The sequence below is a fragment of the Pelodiscus sinensis genome, chromosome 7, assembly GCF_049634645.1.
Source record: "Pelodiscus sinensis isolate JC-2024 chromosome 7, ASM4963464v1, whole genome shotgun sequence".
NCBI classification, from domain to species: domain Eukaryota; kingdom Metazoa; phylum Chordata; order Testudines; family Trionychidae; genus Pelodiscus; species Pelodiscus sinensis.
The window spans coordinates 74,669,778-74,691,768 of record NC_134717.1 but is presented as its reverse complement, the minus strand read 5'-3'; the positions used below and the strand labels follow the sequence as shown (position 1 = coordinate 74,691,768).

At 46.8% G+C, this 21,991-nt stretch overlaps 1 long non-coding RNA gene across 2 annotated transcripts; it reads left to right on the top strand.

Moving 5' to 3' along the window:
• The first annotated feature begins 766 nt into the window (after positions 1-766).
• LOC142830257 (uncharacterized) lies at positions 767-21,363 on the top strand. Of its 2 annotated transcripts, none has more exons than XR_012905409.1 (4): positions 767-1,972; positions 16,818-18,682; positions 19,395-19,472; positions 20,097-21,363. It is a non-coding gene; the product is annotated as an uncharacterized LOC142830257 (long non-coding RNA). The 2 variants fall into 2 exon arrangements; XR_012905408.1 differs by having other exon boundaries at positions 19,832-21,363.
• The last annotated feature ends 628 nt before the right edge of the window (positions 21,364-21,991 follow it).

Sequence of the window (21,991 nt, the reverse complement as noted above, 5' to 3'; positions counted from 1 at the left end):
AGCTGAGGCCACACAAATACAAAAAATAACAGGGGGAAAGTACAGAATGTTATTAGTTGATAGTTATGTCACAGGGTACATCTACACAGGGCTAAAAGATCTGTGGCTGGCCTAAGTCAACTCACTCAGGCGGGTAGGGGTCAGGCTCCAGGTCTGAAAAAAAATTGCTCTGCAGATAAAGCCAAGCCTGAAACTCTTACACAGCACTTTTTCCAACACAGAGTCTGAGCCCGAGCCCCGAGAGACTGAGTCATCTGACCTGGGCAAGATGCAGCTATGCTGTGGGTCTTTTATCCCTGGGTAGATGTACTCACAGAGTATGAGACAATTTCCAGCTTCTCAGGGAGGGCTGGCACACGCCCTGAGAATTTCACAGTCTAAGAACCAGTTAATTTCAGAGTAATAGGATGATCAGATTACCTAGTCTGTCTCCTGTTTATCACAACAGGTCCCTGCAAACCCAACAACCAGAGCTATACCAAGAGCTACCCTCAGCAGATTCCGCAACAGGAAGAGTACAGGAAGCCCCAAGGTACAAACGGTTTTGCTTTCCTTCTATTCATGTTTTTTCATGAATAAACTAACCTTCCCCCCCCTCATTCCAGCCTGCAAATATCAGATTTAAGAGATTTCCATCCACTCTACTAAATACTATGCTGTTTGGAGACGAGTTTCATCATTAAGTGCTGCCACAAGCAGCAAAGGTAAAAGGCAACTAGTGAATTCCAAAGGGAGCTGTCCATAGGCCAACTGACGTCCAGCCAACGAACCCAAGAAAGGCCCTTCACACCATTGGTAAAAGAGGGGATGACAGAGGGGAGAAGACCCAATCAACCAGATTCGAAGTTAGAGTTAGCATGGACCTTGAGCCAAAACATGAGTCCTCCTCCCCCAGGTGTTGGGAGACTTCAGTCTTGCATTGGGAGCTGACTTCGCAGCCTGAGTCTGCTCATTATACCCGTAATGGCACGTGACATCGACTCTCTGCTGGGCTCTGACAGGAGATGGTTTTAATGGGTTAAAGATTCCCCTCATAAGAGTTTCTCTGAGATGCGCAAGACCCTTCAATCAGGCCTCGAATATTATGCGCCGCCCACGCACAGATACTTAAGTGCTGGTTAGCTTCCCATTGTGTCTTCTCTCCTGCCCCCCCATCTCACAGGCGCTGAGAACTCACGCCCTTCTGGTCAAGGTGGATGGCAGGTGGCTCCTAGTCCATGCTGCTCACTGCCAAGTGGCTCCTTCCCCATCAAAGGAGCGAGCGCATCTTCTCTTCACATGCCTAGGCTCATGTTCTGCCATGGATTCTTTTCAGCAGAACTTCCCATTGAGATGAACAGTGGAGCCTGCTTAACACTCAGTGGCATAACGTGGCTCCTGGCATGGAGTACGAAATACAAAGTTCCCTAGTGGGCTGGGATTGGGAACCACACCTGGTTCTCTCCAGGTTATTGTGTGATGGGCCCCATGTTTTCTAGTCCAAGCACATAAATCTGGCTCCAAAGGGAGATGCAGGCACTTGGCCCCTCTGAAAAAACTCAGGCAACTCATTTAAGACTCTTAATATGGATTTAGAGGCCTAGTTTTAGATGCTCACATTTTAAAATGTTGCCCATAAGTGCTTGGAATTTGTAAACAAAAATAAAATAAAATTACACCTAAGAGAGAAAGGGCGCATTGAGAGGAAGAAAGTTAAGGCACTGGACTGGGAACCGGGAGAGCTGGGTTTAATGGCCACAGACTCTCTAATGACTTGGACATGTCACCTGTGACCCAGACCAATTGAAATCAATCACCTCTGGGTTGGACCCTTATTCCCAATGTGGCTCAGTTCCTCATCTGTACAAGAGGGATAATAATCCATCCTTTCTTGCCTAGTGTCTGTCTTTCTTTGACTGACAGCTCCAGTGGCAGAGACTGTCTCTTGTTCTATGTCTGTATTGCACCGGACACAGATGCTACTGCAACACAGGTAAGAAGAATTGTAGTGTCTTTGTAGAACCTCCTCTCTCTGTGAGAGGTTCCATGTGTCAGCCACGGTTGTCATACATGGAGGGTTTGGTCACTCTGTGTCTGGAGTGAGCGGTGCTATGAGCCTTGCTATCAAGAATATATGGAGCAAAGTTGGTATGAAACTCAATGTCTTGTGGGTGTGTGCAAGCTTGATGGTAACTGTGGGGATCATTATCATCAGAGAGACTGAGGAATGGCAGCTTTTAGTTAACAAATGAAAAGCTGTATTTAAGTCTCTTTTGCCACATTGTGATGGCAGTGAATAAAGGCTTTTTAATATACTTTACAGCTGCTATTTCATAAGTTTTCTGCCTCACAATAGTCTCTGCAGTTATGAGTGGGAAGTTGTTGCAAAAGCGCTTTGTTTTTAACACTCCTATTGAAATAATACATATTAATTGCTTCATTCCTGAGTTTTTTGTTATGGTGGAAAATTTAGGAAGTGGCGGGTGGGGTAAATTATAAGTCAGCAGCAGCTGGGAGGAGGGCTGGGGAGATAGTGAGAGTGGAGCAGGGTGTCTTGGGAGAATAATGAAAGAAGAGACTGAGACGACTCACTAGACAGACTTCTGAGCAGCATTAGAGTGCTGAGGGAAGGAGGTAGAGCATGGAACTGCAGCACAGGGGTTATGAACAGAGTGGGCAGCTGGCGTCACAGGACAGAGGTTAAAAGGCAGGAGCTAGAACAGAAAGCAGAAGAAGTCAGGTGGGGTGCTGGGATCAAGGAGCAGGGGGATGCCAGAGACCTGACTGGGAGAAAAGCAGCTAAAGGTAGAAGGGAGGACCTTTATTCTGCAGCAAACAAAAATCAATATCAGTACAAAAAAAAGAACACTAATTAATAATAGTAGGAACTTTCACTAGCAGGGCTCAGAGTGGTTTGGAAAGGTGGGCTAGTCTTAGTAATACCACTGTTTCAAAGATGGAGAAACTGAGGAACAAAAATCCTTATATGCACCATGCAATTATTGGCACAGTGGTCAGAACACAAATCTCCTGATTCTCCCACTACCAACAATAGAGCACACTAATCCCTATTCACTTTCATAGAATCATAGAGCCATAGAGCTGGAAGAGACCTCAGCAGGTCATCAAGTCCAGCCCCCTGCTCTAGGCAGGACCAATCCCAACTAAATCAACCCGGCCAAGGCTTTGTCAAGCCGAGACTTAAACACCTCTAAGGATGGAGACTCCACTACTTCCCTAGGTAACCCATTCCAGTGCTTCACCACCCTCCTAGTGAAATAGTTTTTCCTAATATCCAACCTGGACCTCTCCCACCACAACTTGAGACCATTGCTCCTTGTTCTGCCATCCGTCATTACTGAGAACAGCCTCTCTCCATCCTCTTTGGAACCTCCCTTCAGGAAGCTGAAGGCTGCTATCAAATCCCCCCTCACTCTTCACTTCTGCAGAATAAACAGACCCAACTCCCTCAGCCTCTCCTCATAAGTCATATGCTCCAGCCCCCTAATCATTTTGTGCTTATGAATTATTGTGCTCCTAATGAGAGGAAGAATTACCTGAGTGGTGTTTAGATGGTGCTGTTGCTAGCACAGATGCAATTGCTGGTCATTGACTGGCTGAATATTGCTGTTCACCCCCATTGGTATTTCCATTAAAAAACATTGCTAAACTTCTTTTTTGGGGGGGGAGGGGAGATGCAATCTGTTTCTGCAATTACAGTTGCTAAGGAATTGGAATTGAAGTCATAGTCATATTACTGTAACTCATTACAGCTAAAGAAACCAACAGAACACCACTGGCCATCACCTATAGTCCCCAGCTAAAACCTCTCCAACGCATCATTAGTGATCTTCAGCCCATCCTGGACAATGATCCCTCGCTCTCACAGGCCTTGGGAGGTAGGCCGGTCCTTGCCCACAGACAACCCGCCAACCTGAAGCATATTCTCACCAGCAACTACACACCGCACCATAATAACTCGAACTCGAACTCAGGAACCAATCCTTGCAACAAACCTCGGTGCCAACTCTGCCCACATATATACACCAGCAACACCATCACAGGACCTAACCAGATCAGCCATACTGTCACTGGTACATTCTCCTGCACATCCACCAACGTAATATATGCCATCATGTGCCAACAATGCCCCACTGCTATATACATCGGCCAAACAGGACAGTCCCTACGTAAAAGAATCAATGGACACAAATCTGATATTAGGAATGGCAACATACAAAAACCTGTAGGGGAACACTTCAATCTGCCTGGACACACAATTGCAGATCTAAAAGTAGCCATCCTGCAGCAAAAAAACTTCAGGACCAGACTTCAAAGAGAAACTGCTGAGCTACAGTTCATCTTTAAGTTTGACACAATCAACTCTGGATTAAACAAAGACTGTGAATGGCTTGCTAACTACAAAAGCAGCTTCTATTCTCTTGGAATTCACACCTCCAGATCAGCTGCTAGAAGTGGGCCTCATCCTCCTTGATTGGATCCACCTGGTCATCTCCAGCCTGATCCTGGCCTGCATATTTATTCCTGCCTCTGGAAATTTCCACTACATGCATCTGACGAAGTGGGTCTTTGCCCACGAAAGCTTATGCTCCTACACTTCAGTTAGTCTATAAGGTGCCACAGGACTCCTCGTCGCTTTTGCAGATTCAGACTAACACGGCTACCCCTCTGATACTTGACACCATGCAAGGCACTGCATTTAGCCGTATGGAGTGGAAATCTATCAACCTCATGAAGAAACTTGCACAAGTACAAACAGACATCATCTTTCTCTCCAAATGCAAACGGATGGACATTATACCAAATGGACTGAAGGTGAAAAATCCATTGCTATCTACATACTGCACAGACTACAGTGAGAGATTATGCCATATACTATCCAAAAAACTGAGGAACCACCTGATCAGCATCCTGTACAGCAAACAGGAAAACATCAAAAAAGAGCTCTCCAATCTGGAGTCTCTCATAAAACACCAACCTTCTGCACAAATGGACTTTACTAAAACAAGACAGGAGATCTACATTACACACTTCACTTCTCTACAGAGGAAAAAGGACTGTAAGCTGTCTAAAATCCTACCTGCCACATGGGGCCACAACAATGGTACCCCTAACTCACCCAGCAATATCGTCAATCTCTCCAACTACACACTCAGCTCGGCAGAAGAATCTGTTCTATCTCGGGGACTCTCTTTTTGCCCCGCCACCCCCACTAACATGATACAGTTCTGCGGTGATCTGGAAGCCTACTTTCGCCGTCTCCGTCTCAAGGAATACTTCCAACACGACACTGAACAGTGCACTGACACACAGATACCTTCCCACCAACAGCACAAGAAGAAGAACTCCACATGGACTCCTCCTGAGGGCCGAAATGGCAGTCTGGACCTCTACATAGAATGCTTCCGCCGACGTGCACAGGCAGAAATTGTGGAAAAACAGCATCGCTTGCCTGGTAACCTCAGCCGTGCAGAACGCAATGCCATCCACAGCCTCCGGAACAACTCTGACATTATAATCAAAGAGGCTGACAAAGGAGGTGCTGTTGTCATCATGAACAGGCCTGACTACCTAAAGGAGGCTGCCAGACAACTCTCCAATACCAAATTCTACAGGCCACTTTCCTCAGATCCCACTAAGGAATATACTAAGAAACTGCACCATCTGCTCAGGACACTCCCCAAACAAACACAGGAACAAATCGACACACCTTTAGAGCCCCGACCAGGGTTGTTCTATCTATTACCCAAGATCCACAAACCTGGAAATCCTGGACGCCCCATCATCTCGGGCATTGGCACTCTTACTGAAGGACTGTCTGGCTATGTGGACTCTCTGCTCAGACCCTATGCCACCAGCACTCCCAGTTACCTTCGTGACACTACGGATTTCCTGAGAAAACTACAATGCATAGGTGATCTTCCAGAAAACACCATCCTAGCCACCATGGATGTAGAGGCTCTCTACACAAACATCCCACATGCAGATGGAGTACAAGCTGTCAGGAACAGTATTCCTGATGATGCCACAGCACAACTGGTGGCTGAACTCTGTGAATTTATCCTCACACACAACTATTTCAGATTTGGTGACAACATATACCTCCAGACCAGTGGCACTGCTATGGGCACCCGCATGGCCCCACAATACGCCAACATTTTTATGGCTGACCTGGAACAACGCTTCCTCAGCTCTCGTCCACTTACACCCCTTCTCTACCTACGCTACATCGATGACATCTTCATCATCTGGACCCATGGGAAGGAGACTCTGGAAGAATTTCACCATGATTTCAACAGCTTCCACCCCACCATCAACCTCAGCATGGACCAATCTACACGGGAGGTCCATTTCCTGGACACCACGATACAAATAAGTGACGGTCATATCAATACCACCCTATACAGAAAACCTACCGACCGCTATACTTACCTGCATGCCTCCAGTTTCCATCCCGGACACACCACACGATCCATTGTTTACAGCCAAGCACTGAGGTACAACCGCATATGCTCCAACCCCTCAGACAGAGACCTACACCTACAAGACCTTCAACAAGCATTCTGTAAACTGCGATACCCACACGAGGAAGTGAGGAGACAGATTGACAGAGCCAGACGTGTACCCAGAAGCCTCCTGCTACAGGACAAGCCCAAGAAAGAAACCAACAGAACACCACTGGCCATCACCTATAGTCCCCAGCTAAAACCTCTCCAACGCATCATTAGTGATCTTCAGCCCATCCTGGACAATGATCCCTCGCTCTCACAGGCCTTGGGAGGTAGGCCGGTCCTTGCCCACAGACAACCCGCCAACCTGAAGCATATTCTCACCAGCAACTACACACCGCACCATAATAACTCGAACTCGAACTCAGGAACCAATCCTTGCAACAAACCTCGGTGCCAACTCTGCCCACATATATACACCAGCAACACCATCACAGGACCTAACCAGATCAGCCATACTGTCACTGGTACATTCTCCTGCACATCCACCAACGTAATATATGCCATCATGTGCCAACAATGCCCCACTGCTATATACATCGGCCAAACAGGACAGTCCCTACGTAAAAGAATCAATGGACACAAATCTGATATTAGGAATGGCAACATACAAAAACCTGTAGGGGAACACTTCAATCTGCCTGGACACACAATTGCAGATCTAAAAGTAGCCATCCTGCAGCAAAAAAACTTCAGGACCAGACTTCAAAGAGAAACTGCTGAGCTACAGTTCATCTTTAAGTTTGACACAATCAACTCTGGATTAAACAAAGACTGTGAATGGCTTGCTAACTACAAAAGCAGCTTCTATTCTCTTGGAATTCACACCTCCAGATCAGCTGCTAGAAGTGGGCCTCATCCTCCTTGATTGGATCCACCTGGTCATCTCCAGCCTGATCCTGGCCTGCATATTTATTCCTGCCTCTGGAAATTTCCACTACATGCATCTGACGAAGTGGGTCTTTGCCCACGAAAGCTTATGCTCCTACACTTCAGTTAGTCTATAAGGTGCCACAGGACTCCTCGTCGCTTTTGCAGATTCAGACTAACACGGCTACCCCTCTGATACTTGACACCATGCAAGGCACTGCATTTAGCCGTATGGAGTGGAAATCTATCAACCTCATGAAGAAACTTGCACAAGTACAAACAGACATCATCTTTCTCTCCAAATGCAAACGGATGGACATTATACCAAATGGACTGAAGGTGAAAAATCCATTGCTATCTACATACTGCACAGACTACAGTGAGAGATTATGCCATATACTATCCAAAAAACTGAGGAACCACCTGATCAGCATCCTGTACAGCAAACAGGAAAACATCAAAAAAGAGCTCTCCAATCTGGAGTCTCTCATAAAACACCAACCTTCTGCACAAATGGACTTTACTAAAACAAGACAGGAGATCTACATTACACACTTCACTTCTCTACAGAGGAAAAAGGACTGTAAGCTGTCTAAAATCCTACCTGCCACATGGGGCCACAACAATGGTACCCCTAACTCACCCAGCAATATCGTCAATCTCTCCAACTACACACTCAGCTCGGCAGAAGAATCTGTTCTATCTCGGGGACTCTCTTTTTGCCCCGCCACCCCCACTAACATGATACAGTTCTGCGGTGATCTGGAAGCCTACTTTCGCCGTCTCCGTCTCAAGGAATACTTCCAACACGACACTGAACAGTGCACTGACACACAGATACCTTCCCACCAACAGCACAAGAAGAAGAACTCCACATGGACTCCTCCTGAGGGCCGAAATGGCAGTCTGGACCTCTACATAGAATGCTTCCGCCGACGTGCACAGGCAGAAATTGTGGAAAAACAGCATCGCTTGCCTGGTAACCTCAGCCGTGCAGAACGCAATGCCATCCACAGCCTCCGGAACAACTCTGACATTATAATCAAAGAGGCTGACAAAGGAGGTGCTGTTGTCATCATGAACAGGCCTGACTACCTAAAGGAGGCTGCCAGACAACTCTCCAATACCAAATTCTACAGGCCACTTTCCTCAGATCCCACTAAGGAATATACTAAGAAACTGCACCATCTGCTCAGGACACTCCCCAAACAAACACAGGAACAAATCGACACACCTTTAGAGCCCCGACCAGGGTTGTTCTATCTATTACCCAAGATCCACAAACCTGGAAATCCTGGACGCCCCATCATCTCGGGCATTGGCACTCTTACTGAAGGACTGTCTGGCTATGTGGACTCTCTGCTCAGACCCTATGCCACCAGCACTCCCAGTTACCTTCGTGACACTACGGATTTCCTGAGAAAACTACAATGCATAGGTGATCTTCCAGAAAACACCATCCTAGCCACCATGGATGTAGAGGCTCTCTACACAAACATCCCACATGCAGATGGAGTACAAGCTGTCAGGAACAGTATTCCTGATGATGCCACAGCACAACTGGTGGCTGAACTCTGTGAATTTATCCTCACACACAACTATTTCAGATTTGGTGACAACATATACCTCCAGACCAGTGGCACTGCTATGGGCACCCGCATGGCCCCACAATACGCCAACATTTTTATGGCTGACCTGGAACAACGCTTCCTCAGCTCTCGTCCACTTACACCCCTTCTCTACCTACGCTACATCGATGACATCTTCATCATCTGGACCCATGGGAAGGAGACTCTGGAAGAATTTCACCATGATTTCAACAGCTTCCACCCCACCATCAACCTCAGCATGGACCAATCTACACGGGAGGTCCATTTCCTGGACACCACGATACAAATAAGTGACGGTCATATCAATACCACCCTATACAGAAAACCTACCGACCGCTATACTTACCTGCATGCCTCCAGTTTCCATCCCGGACACACCACACGATCCATTGTTTACAGCCAAGCACTGAGGTACAACCGCATATGCTCCAACCCCTCAGACAGAGACCTACACCTACAAGACCTTCAACAAGCATTCTGTAAACTGCGATACCCACACGAGGAAGTGAGGAGACAGATTGACAGAGCCAGACGTGTACCCAGAAGCCTCCTGCTACAGGACAAGCCCAAGAAAGAAACCAACAGAACACCACTGGCCATCACCTATAGTCCCCAGCTAAAACCTCTCCAACGCATCATTAGTGATCTTCAGCCCATCCTGGACAATGATCCCTCGCTCTCACAGGCCTTGGGAGGTAGGCCGGTCCTTGCCCACAGACAACCCGCCAACCTGAAGCATATTCTCACCAGCAACTACACACCGCACCATAATAACTCGAACTCGAACTCAGGAACCAATCCTTGCAACAAACCTCGGTGCCAACTCTGCCCACATATATACACCAGCAACACCATCACAGGACCTAACCAGATCAGCCATACTGTCACTGGTACATTCTCCTGCACATCCACCAACGTAATATATGCCATCATGTGCCAACAATGCCCCACTGCTATATACATCGGCCAAACAGGACAGTCCCTACGTAAAAGAATCAATGGACACAAATCTGATATTAGGAATGGCAACATACAAAAACCTGTAGGGGAACACTTCAATCTGCCTGGACACACAATTGCAGATCTAAAAGTAGCCATCCTGCAGCAAAAAAACTTCAGGACCAGACTTCAAAGAGAAACTGCTGAGCTACAGTTCATCTTTAAGTTTGACACAATCAACTCTGGATTAAACAAAGACTGTGAATGGCTTGCTAACTACAAAAGCAGCTTCTATTCTCTTGGAATTCACACCTCCAGATCAGCTGCTAGAAGTGGGCCTCATCCTCCTTGATTGGATCCACCTGGTCATCTCCAGCCTGATCCTGGCCTGCATATTTATTCCTGCCTCTGGAAATTTCCACTACATGCATCTGACGAAGTGGGTCTTTGCCCACGAAAGCTTATGCTCCTACACTTCAGTTAGTCTATAAGGTGCCACAGGACTCCTCGTCGCTTTTGCAGATTCAGACTAACACGGCTACCCCTCTGATACTTGACACCATGCAAGGCACTGCATTTAGCCGTATGGAGTGGAAATCTATCAACCTCATGAAGAAACTTGCACAAGTACAAACAGACATCATCTTTCTCTCCAAATGCAAACGGATGGACATTATACCAAATGGACTGAAGGTGAAAAATCCATTGCTATCTACATACTGCACAGACTACAGTGAGAGATTATGCCATATACTATCCAAAAAACTGAGGAACCACCTGATCAGCATCCTGTACAGCAAACAGGAAAACATCAAAAAAGAGCTCTCCAATCTGGAGTCTCTCATAAAACACCAACCTTCTGCACAAATGGACTTTACTAAAACAAGACAGGAGATCTACATTACACACTTCACTTCTCTACAGAGGAAAAAGGACTGTAAGCTGTCTAAAATCCTACCTGCCACATGGGGCCACAACAATGGTACCCCTAACTCACCCAGCAATATCGTCAATCTCTCCAACTACACACTCAGCTCGGCAGAAGAATCTGTTCTATCTCGGGGACTCTCTTTTTGCCCCGCCACCCCCACTAACATGATACAGTTCTGCGGTGATCTGGAAGCCTACTTTCGCCGTCTCCGTCTCAAGGAATACTTCCAACACGACACTGAACAGTGCACTGACACACAGATACCTTCCCACCAACAGCACAAGAAGAAGAACTCCACATGGACTCCTCCTGAGGGCCGAAATGGCAGTCTGGACCTCTACATAGAATGCTTCCGCCGACGTGCACAGGCAGAAATTGTGGAAAAACAGCATCGCTTGCCTGGTAACCTCAGCCGTGCAGAACGCAATGCCATCCACAGCCTCCGGAACAACTCTGACATTATAATCAAAGAGGCTGACAAAGGAGGTGCTGTTGTCATCATGAACAGGCCTGACTACCTAAAGGAGGCTGCCAGACAACTCTCCAATACCAAATTCTACAGGCCACTTTCCTCAGATCCCACTAAGGAATATACTAAGAAACTGCACCATCTGCTCAGGACACTCCCCAAACAAACACAGGAACAAATCGACACACCTTTAGAGCCCCGACCAGGGTTGTTCTATCTATTACCCAAGATCCACAAACCTGGAAATCCTGGACGCCCCATCATCTCGGGCATTGGCACTCTTACTGAAGGACTGTCTGGCTATGTGGACTCTCTGCTCAGACCCTATGCCACCAGCACTCCCAGTTACCTTCGTGACACTACGGATTTCCTGAGAAAACTACAATGCATAGGTGATCTTCCAGAAAACACCATCCTAGCCACCATGGATGTAGAGGCTCTCTACACAAACATCCCACATGCAGATGGAGTACAAGCTGTCAGGAACAGTATTCCTGATGATGCCACAGCACAACTGGTGGCTGAACTCTGTGAATTTATCCTCACACACAACTATTTCAGATTTGGTGACAACATATACCTCCAGACCAGTGGCACTGCTATGGGCACCCGCATGGCCCCACAATACGCCAACATTTTTATGGCTGACCTGGAACAACGCTTCCTCAGCTCTCGTCCACTTACACCCCTTCTCTACCTACGCTACATCGATGACATCTTCATCATCTGGACCCATGGGAAGGAGACTCTGGAAGAATTTCACCATGATTTCAACAGCTTCCACCCCACCATCAACCTCAGCATGGACCAATCTACACGGGAGGTCCATTTCCTGGACACCACGATACAAATAAGTGACGGTCATATCAATACCACCCTATACAGAAAACCTACCGACCGCTATACTTACCTGCATGCCTCCAGTTTCCATCCCGGACACACCACACGATCCATTGTTTACAGCCAAGCACTGAGGTACAACCGCATATGCTCCAACCCCTCAGACAGAGACCTACACCTACAAGACCTTCAACAAGCATTCTGTAAACTGCGATACCCACACGAGGAAGTGAGGAGACAGATTGACAGAGCCAGACGTGTACCCAGAAGCCTCCTGCTACAGGACAAGCCCAAGAAAGAAACCAACAGAACACCACTGGCCATCACCTATAGTCCCCAGCTAAAACCTCTCCAACGCATCATTAGTGATCTTCAGCCCATCCTGGACAATGATCCCTCGCTCTCACAGGCCTTGGGAGGTAGGCCGGTCCTTGCCCACAGACAACCCGCCAACCTGAAGCATATTCTCACCAGCAACTACACACCGCACCATAATAACTCGAACTCGAACTCAGGAACCAATCCTTGCAACAAACCTCGGTGCCAACTCTGCCCACATATATACACCAGCAACACCATCACAGGACCTAACCAGATCAGCCATACTGTCACTGGTACATTCTCCTGCACATCCACCAACGTAATATATGCCATCATGTGCCAACAATGCCCCACTGCTATATACATCGGCCAAACAGGACAGTCCCTACGTAAAAGAATCAATGGACACAAATCTGATATTAGGAATGGCAACATACAAAAACCTGTAGGGGAACACTTCAATCTGCCTGGACACACAATTGCAGATCTAAAAGTAGCCATCCTGCAGCAAAAAAACTTCAGGACCAGACTTCAAAGAGAAACTGCTGAGCTACAGTTCATCTTTAAGTTTGACACAATCAACTCTGGATTAAACAAAGACTGTGAATGGCTTGCTAACTACAAAAGCAGCTTCTATTCTCTTGGAATTCACACCTCCAGATCAGCTGCTAGAAGTGGGCCTCATCCTCCTTGATTGGATCCACCTGGTCATCTCCAGCCTGATCCTGGCCTGCATATTTATTCCTGCCTCTGGAAATTTCCACTACATGCATCTGACGAAGTGGGTCTTTGCCCACGAAAGCTTATGCTCCTACACTTCAGTTAGTCTATAAGGTGCCACAGGACTCCTCGTCGCTTTTGCAGATTCAGACTAACACGGCTACCCCTCTGATACTTGACACCATGCAAGGCACTGCATTTAGCCGTATGGAGTGGAAATCTATCAACCTCATGAAGAAACTTGCACAAGTACAAACAGACATCATCTTTCTCTCCAAATGCAAACGGATGGACATTATACCAAATGGACTGAAGGTGAAAAATCCATTGCTATCTACATACTGCACAGACTACAGTGAGAGATTATGCCATATACTATCCAAAAAACTGAGGAACCACCTGATCAGCATCCTGTACAGCAAACAGGAAAACATCAAAAAAGAGCTCTCCAATCTGGAGTCTCTCATAAAACACCAACCTTCTGCACAAATGGACTTTACTAAAACAAGACAGGAGATCTACATTACACACTTCACTTCTCTACAGAGGAAAAAGGACTGTAAGCTGTCTAAAATCCTACCTGCCACATGGGGCCACAACAATGGTACCCCTAACTCACCCAGCAATATCGTCAATCTCTCCAACTACACACTCAGCTCGGCAGAAGAATCTGTTCTATCTCGGGGACTCTCTTTTTGCCCCGCCACCCCCACTAACATGATACAGTTCTGCGGTGATCTGGAAGCCTACTTTCGCCGTCTCCGTCTCAAGGAATACTTCCAACACGACACTGAACAGTGCACTGACACACAGATACCTTCCCACCAACAGCACAAGAAGAAGAACTCCACATGGACTCCTCCTGAGGGCCGAAATGGCAGTCTGGACCTCTACATAGAATGCTTCCGCCGACGTGCACAGGCAGAAATTGTGGAAAAACAGCATCGCTTGCCTGGTAACCTCAGCCGTGCAGAACGCAATGCCATCCACAGCCTCCGGAACAACTCTGACATTATAATCAAAGAGGCTGACAAAGGAGGTGCTGTTGTCATCATGAACAGGCCTGACTACCTAAAGGAGGCTGCCAGACAACTCTCCAATACCAAATTCTACAGGCCACTTTCCTCAGATCCCACTAAGGAATATACTAAGAAACTGCACCATCTGCTCAGGACACTCCCCAAACAAACACAGGAACAAATCGACACACCTTTAGAGCCCCGACCAGGGTTGTTCTATCTATTACCCAAGATCCACAAACCTGGAAATCCTGGACGCCCCATCATCTCGGGCATTGGCACTCTTACTGAAGGACTGTCTGGCTATGTGGACTCTCTGCTCAGACCCTATGCCACCAGCACTCCCAGTTACCTTCGTGACACTACGGATTTCCTGAGAAAACTACAATGCATAGGTGATCTTCCAGAAAACACCATCCTAGCCACCATGGATGTAGAGGCTCTCTACACAAACATCCCACATGCAGATGGAGTACAAGCTGTCAGGAACAGTATTCCTGATGATGCCACAGCACAACTGGTGGCTGAACTCTGTGAATTTATCCTCACACACAACTATTTCAGATTTGGTGACAACATATACCTCCAGACCAGTGGCACTGCTATGGGCACCCGCATGGCCCCACAATACGCCAACATTTTTATGGCTGACCTGGAACAACGCTTCCTCAGCTCTCGTCCACTTACACCCCTTCTCTACCTACGCTACATCGATGACATCTTCATCATCTGGACCCATGGGAAGGAGACTCTGGAAGAATTTCACCATGATTTCAACAGCTTCCACCCCACCATCAACCTCAGCATGGACCAATCTACACGGGAGGTCCATTTCCTGGACACCACGATACAAATAAGTGACGGTCATATCAATACCACCCTATACAGAAAACCTACCGACCGCTATACTTACCTGCATGCCTCCAGTTTCCATCCCGGACACACCACACGATCCATTGTTTACAGCCAAGCACTGAGGTACAACCGCATATGCTCCAACCCCTCAGACAGAGACCTACACCTACAAGACCTTCAACAAGCATTCTGTAAACTGCGATACCCACACGAGGAAGTGAGGAGACAGATTGACAGAGCCAGACGTGTACCCAGAAGCCTCCTGCTACAGGACAAGCCCAAGAAAGAAACCAACAGAACACCACTGGCCATCACCTATAGTCCCCAGCTAAAACCTCTCCAACGCATCATTAGTGATCTTCAGCCCATCCTGGACAATGATCCCTCGCTCTCACAGGCCTTGGGAGGTAGGCCGGTCCTTGCCCACAGACAACCCGCCAACCTGAAGCATATTCTCACCAGCAACTACACACCGCACCATAATAACTCGAACTCGAACTCAGGAACCAATCCTTGCAACAAACCTTGGTGCCAACTCTGCCCACATATATACACCAGCAACACCATCACAGGACCTAACCAGATCAGCCATACTGTCACTGGTACATTCTCCTGCACATCCACCAACGTAATATATGCCATCATGTGCCAACAATGCCCCACTGCTATATACATCGGCCAAACAGGACAGTCCCTACGTAAAAGAATCAATGGACACAAATCTGATATTAGGAATGGCAACATACAAAAACCTGTAGGGGAACACTTCAATCTGCCTGGACACACAATTGCAGATCTAAAAGTAGCCATCCTGCAGCAAAAAAACTTCAGGACCAGACTTCAAAGAGAAACTGCTGAGCTACAGTTCATCTTTAAGTTTGACACAATCAACTCTGGATTAAACAAAGACTGTGAATGGCTTGCTAACTACAAAAGCAGCTTCTATTCTCTTGGAATTCACACCTCCAGATCAGCTGCTAGAAGTGGGCCTCATCCTCCTTGATTGGATCCACCTGGTCATCTCCAGCCTGATCCTGGCCTGCATATTTATTCCTGCCTCTGGAAATTTCCACTACATGCATCTGACGAAGTGGGTCTTTGCCCACGAAAGCTTATGCTCCTACACTTCAGTTAGTCTATAAGGTGCCACAGGACTCCTCGTCGCTCATTACAGCTACTAATTGGACACTCATCTGACAAGCACCTTATTGCTTAACTGGGAGAAAGAAGACAATTAGGGACAAAACAAAATTAAACAACTCCTTATGGCTAGAGGTTCTAGCGCATAATGCTTTGCATTGTTACACACTTGGATATTGGGAGGCACCAGCTAAGCCTAGCCTTGGGCATTTGCATCTACATCTCTGCTGCACTAGGATGCTCGTAGAATAAACCCAGGACTAAATTTCAGAGGGCCAGAGGATTCACAGCAATCACTGACTTTGCTGGGGGCTGTTGGTTTGCAGCCCCTCTGCAAGCCAGATCCCAAACTGCTTGTGGCTATTGAAAATGCAGTTACTAAAGATCTTCCCTTATCCTCCCCACCCTGGTAGTGGTAAAATAATCTGTTGTTTGTCTGTAATTGATCAAGCATGAATATCCAACTCTACAGTCTTATAACGAACTAATCACTCTACATCAGGGCACGTGTTCTGAGCTATGCGAGACACAAGCAGCTGTCATTCCAATGGATATTAATTTATAGTGTCGCTCATTCTCGTTCTCTATGCACAGATACACAAAGGGAATGGGATGCCAGCGGGAGCTTTACATGAAGACATCTGTATGAAAGGCAGACAGTATCCGCACTGGAGAGATTGCACCTGGACTTTCTTTTTACAACAGCATAACCAGTTGCTTCCAGGCTCTCTGCTTTGTTCCACATATATTTTAGTTTCCTCCCTCATTCCCACCTCGACCAATCATTGGAAAATGAGATTCCAGTAAGGAGGGACTTCTGTGCAACATGTAAATGGAAGTCAGAATTCAGGGGTATTCTGTATTTTTTCCAAATTGGGGTGGGTGGGGGACAGGAGGTGGGAGTGAGGCTAGGAGTGGAGACAGAGGAGTCTACTATTTGGAATCCAGTAGAGTCCAAAAAAGAAAATGGCTCCTCAGAGACAGAAATGTTCAGTATGCCTAGATGCTGACTCCACTCCAGAGAACTTCTGAGATCATAGACTCTTATAAATGTAGTGATAGAAAGGACTTCCAGAGATCACCTCCCATGGTGAAGCAGGACCAAATAACCCTAAACCATCTTTAATAGGTATTTGTCTATCTTGTTCATAAAAACCTCCATAGGTCTACAATCTCCCTTGGGAACCTCTTCTGGTACTTAGCTATCCTTAGAGGTAAGAAGTTTTTCTTAATATCGAACCTAACTCTCCCTTACAGCAAATTAAGCGGATTACTTCTTGGCCTATTGTATGCAAAGATGGAAAACTCTTGGTCACTGTTTTCTTTATAACAGTCCTGAACATATTTGAAGACTCCTATCAAATCCTCTCTCAGACTTCTTTTTTCAAAATTAAACACACCCAGTTTTTAACCTTCTCTCATAGGTCAGGTTTTCTAACCCTTTAATCATTCTTGTTGCTCTCCTCTAGATTCTTCCAGTTTGTCATCTTTTATAAAGTATGGCACTCAGAACTGACACAATATTCCAGTTTTGGTATCACCAGGGTATAGTATATCAGTTGTAGCCTTGTAATTGTGTAAATAATAAGTCAGTTAGTTATAATGAATGCATGTTATAGCAAAAGGTTTGGATTAAACTTAAACACAAGGGGTGCGTCTAGACTGGCAAAATTTTGCCAGCTGTCTACACTGGCCGCTGGAATTTGTGCAAGAGCACTGACTTTGTAATGTACAAAATCAATTCTTCTTGCGCAAATACTCCGATGCTCCCGCTTGGGAAAAAGCCCTCTTGCACTTGTGCAAGAGGGCCAGTGTGGACAGGGAAGAACTGTTTGTGCAAAAAAGCCCCTATGGCTTTGTGACGGGAAAGCCGATCCCCGCACTCCACCCAGCTGGCCGGCAGGTGCCGGCAGCTGGGGAGGACCGGAAATGGCCGCAGTGGGGGGCCCCGACCCGGGAGACCTGATACGCGGGTGACAGGCGGGGAAGGGGAGGCCAAAGCTCTGACGATTGTCGGCGGCCCAGCGGCACCCGTCAACAAGGGTAATGCTGCCGCTGCCACAGGCGGACAGGGGCTGACTGCCTGCGCAGGTGCAGGCGAGCAGGACACCCGGCGGGAGGGCACTAGGACCCAGGACGGGCTTCTGGGCACGGTGAGCATAGGAGGGCGGGACACCGCCCGGGACGCCCAAAAGGGCGCACGCGGAAGCCAGAAGGGGGGAGGAGAGCAGGGGCTGGCTGTGCTCTCACCCCCCCACAGGTGGAGACGGCACGCTCGGAGGAGCCCCGAGCCACGGTTCCCCCAGACGCCGAAGCTACTGACGGCGAGGGACTCGCAGGGGGCGCACGGAGCAACCTGACAGCAAGCGCCCAACCCGGCCGGGCTAGGGGCCGGCCAATAACAGACCAAGCAGCCAAACGGAGGGCGGCGGCGTGTCCAGAGACCTGAGACGGCGAGAGTGAGCCGGGGATTTACCTGGAGAGACTAAAAAGGGGAGGGGGGGTGCCGTAAGGCAGGACTGCACAGACCTCGCCAGAGGCTAAAATGGCGATCGGGGTTTTCTTGTGCAAAGTCGCATCTAGACTGGCCACGGATGCTTTTGCGCAAAAGCATCCGTGCCAATCTAGACGCGCTTTTGCAGAAATACTTTTAACGGAAAAACTTTTCCGTTAAAAGTATTTCTGCAAAATCATGCCAGTCTAGACGCAGCAAGATGTAGGCCTCAGACAGGCCAGGCAGCTTTGTTAACTTAGTGTCAGCTCTGACTGATGTTATCATGTTCTGATGTTAAAGCAAAGGGATGGAATATTTTAATACATAATGATATTAATATTAGGCAAGGCCTTGTAATAGATAAAAAGAAGTTTAATGTTGAAAGACTTTGTAACTTTGTTAAAGTGACTAGAAATACCCTTTTGTCCCATGCTGCAATTGTGTAAATGTATTGTTTGTGTGAATGAGAGAGAGAATGTTTTAGGAGAGACAAATGTGAAGGACACTGCATGCCCAAATGGTCAAAGGATGGGCCAGAGACTCAGAAGCTCCAAACAATTATCAACTAAGTGAAAGCACATTGAACATGCAGACTACCAGGGCAGATTGATGATTTTGCTGTTTTGCAAAGCGATTACTGCTCATAATCTATCATCTTTCTCCTCAACATTTTACAGATGAGCTTATACTCCAGGCCGGTATCGCCCTTGGCTGCCATGTCTCTCCACTTGGCAAGAAAATCAAGCATTTGCTGGGTAAGACTGCTTCTGGACTCCTCTGGCTTCTTCACAGTGGCAGCAGTTTTATGTTTGTTGAACTTTGCTAAAAAGCCATAGTAATTGGAATCATTATCTTTGATTTTGTCCATTTCCCATGGCTCTGAGTTGACAGCATACTTTAACAGATCTGAGCAGAACTGTTGTACCTGCATGCAGTGCCTAATTCTCACCTTCACCCTTTCTTCCTGTATGATGTTTATTTTGACCCTCTCTCTAACCAGTCCATGATCTGACTGTATATAGACAGCCAATTCTAAAATGTCCATTACATCTGTAACCAGTTGCCTCTTGTCCACCAGGACATAATCAATTTCCTTTCTTATTACATCATTTAGCACTCACCACAAGTCCATTGCCTTCCAACCCTCTTCTTGAAGAAGGTGTTCATGATATATAGACGTGAGGCTTCTGCGTAGTCAACCAGCCTTTGGCATCTTTCATTTCTCATACCCAAGCCATATTGTCCAATGTCGTTTTCTCGTTCTTCTACTACACCCATCTTGGCACTGAAGTCATCAAGCACCACCATGTATGTTGTTTTAGTCTGAAGAATCCTATCAGGTTCTCCATAGAACCTTTCCATTTCTTCATCTTCTGCAGTGGATGTCAGTGGAACAAAATGCAGCGTTTTCGTTGATTGCAAACTTTCCACCACTGTGAAAGCCCATCTCTTTAACACCAGTACCCTTCCGGTAATGCTGTATGGCTGCGAAACCTGGAACACGGCACTTAAAGAAGAATTAAAGCTGCAAACCACCCAAAGAGCAATGGAAAGATGCATAGTGGGTGTAAGTAGGCTACAGCATGTTACTATCAATGATTTGCGCACAAAAAACAGTGTCAACGATATCATCCAAGTTATGTACAATCAGAAAAAGAGATGGACTGGCCATGTAGTGAGACAGAGACAGCAGATGGACATATAATCCATTGGTACTGTGCAAGGGCCCCTCTTACCCAGGCCACCGCTGGAGCTAGCCTCTCACTCCCAACCCCAGAGTTTGGGGTTTGCAGCAAGTCTCTGCAGTAGGAAGCCTGGTCACACCTCCTCGGACTCCTTCCCTGGCTGTTTCTGTTCTAATGCTGGAATGAACTGCTCTTTAACCTTTGGCTGCCTGTCTCTCCTTCACCCCTCTTCCATCCTCTCACTCTCTCCCCCTGCTTCCAACTGCTGAGGCTTTTAAAGGTCTTCAGCCAGTCAACAGAGAAATCAGCTGGCCCCAATCTGCCTGAGCCAGCTCCTTCCCAGCTGCATCTAATTCTCCTGCATCCCTCTGCTTCTAATTACAGGTTTTTACCCTTTTGGGGCTGCCTTTCCCCCCCTCTGCAGCAGCTCTCTGGCCTGACCCTGCCACAGTATCCACAAGACATAAAAAAATCATGAGGAAGGCCTTCAGCACGTTGGATGGTTCCTTTATGGAGGATTCATGGAATGATATGGACGAGAACCACACAAAACTGGACGGCGTGGGAAAAGTTGCAATCTGCATTGGTGGTGAGACTATTCGCATTGATGAAATCACAGATCTTCCAAGTATTTGTTAAGTAGCAAAGGGTGATTTTGTCTGACCCTGCCCACTTGAATACATCAACTTATTTCAATATTATTGAACCTGTCCCTTCCCTATTCCGGCTTGTGTCCCTTCACCTTTATTGTTATGTTAATTGTGTTAAGCATTCGGTCACAGTTTCTCATTTCAATGAAGACTGAAGCAAAATTTGCATTAAAAACTCTCTCTGCCTCCTTGGTGTCATCTGTCATTAGCACTTCTTACCCTCCAAGTAGTTAAGATACACACTTTTCCATCTTCTTTCTCTAGCTCCTAATGTTTTTATGGAACTTCTTCTTACTATCTTTTAACTCATTTTGTGCTTTAGCCTTTCTTCTTTTGTCCCTATAAGTTTGTGCTTATTCTTTTGTACTCCTCCATATTTCTATTTTTTGTAGGATTCTTTTTTGTTTTTAGGATCATGAAAGAACTCCTGATACACCCACATTGGCCTTTACTTGTCTGTCCTTCACATCTGGGTAACTTGCAGATGTGCCTTCAGCAAATGGCCAACTCTCCTGGTGGTCTCTTAGATTTTCTTCCCAGTGATCATACCTATCGGTTTGTAAAGTTTCCTTTTTTGAAGTCCATTGTCCTTATTCTGCTGCTCTCATGTCACACCTTCCTCTCTTTTGAGTTTTAGAACTAACTCTATACAAATCCATTCACTGTAACTTCCAAAGAGAAAAAGGAGGAGGAACGACTCATCCTCTGCTACTCTGTAAACTCCATGACCACATCCCCCCACTCCGAGGAAAGCAGCAGCCAAAGGCACAAGCTTGTGAGTCATTGCTGTCTGTTGCTTGTTACGCGACAAAAACAATGTGTGACCCAATACAGAAACAGTTGGCTCCCAAATAGCCATGTATGTTTGTTTAGATTTGCAAACAAGGCCTACCTACCTACAGCTGCGGCCAGTTTCTGGTGACTCCTAAAACACATCAA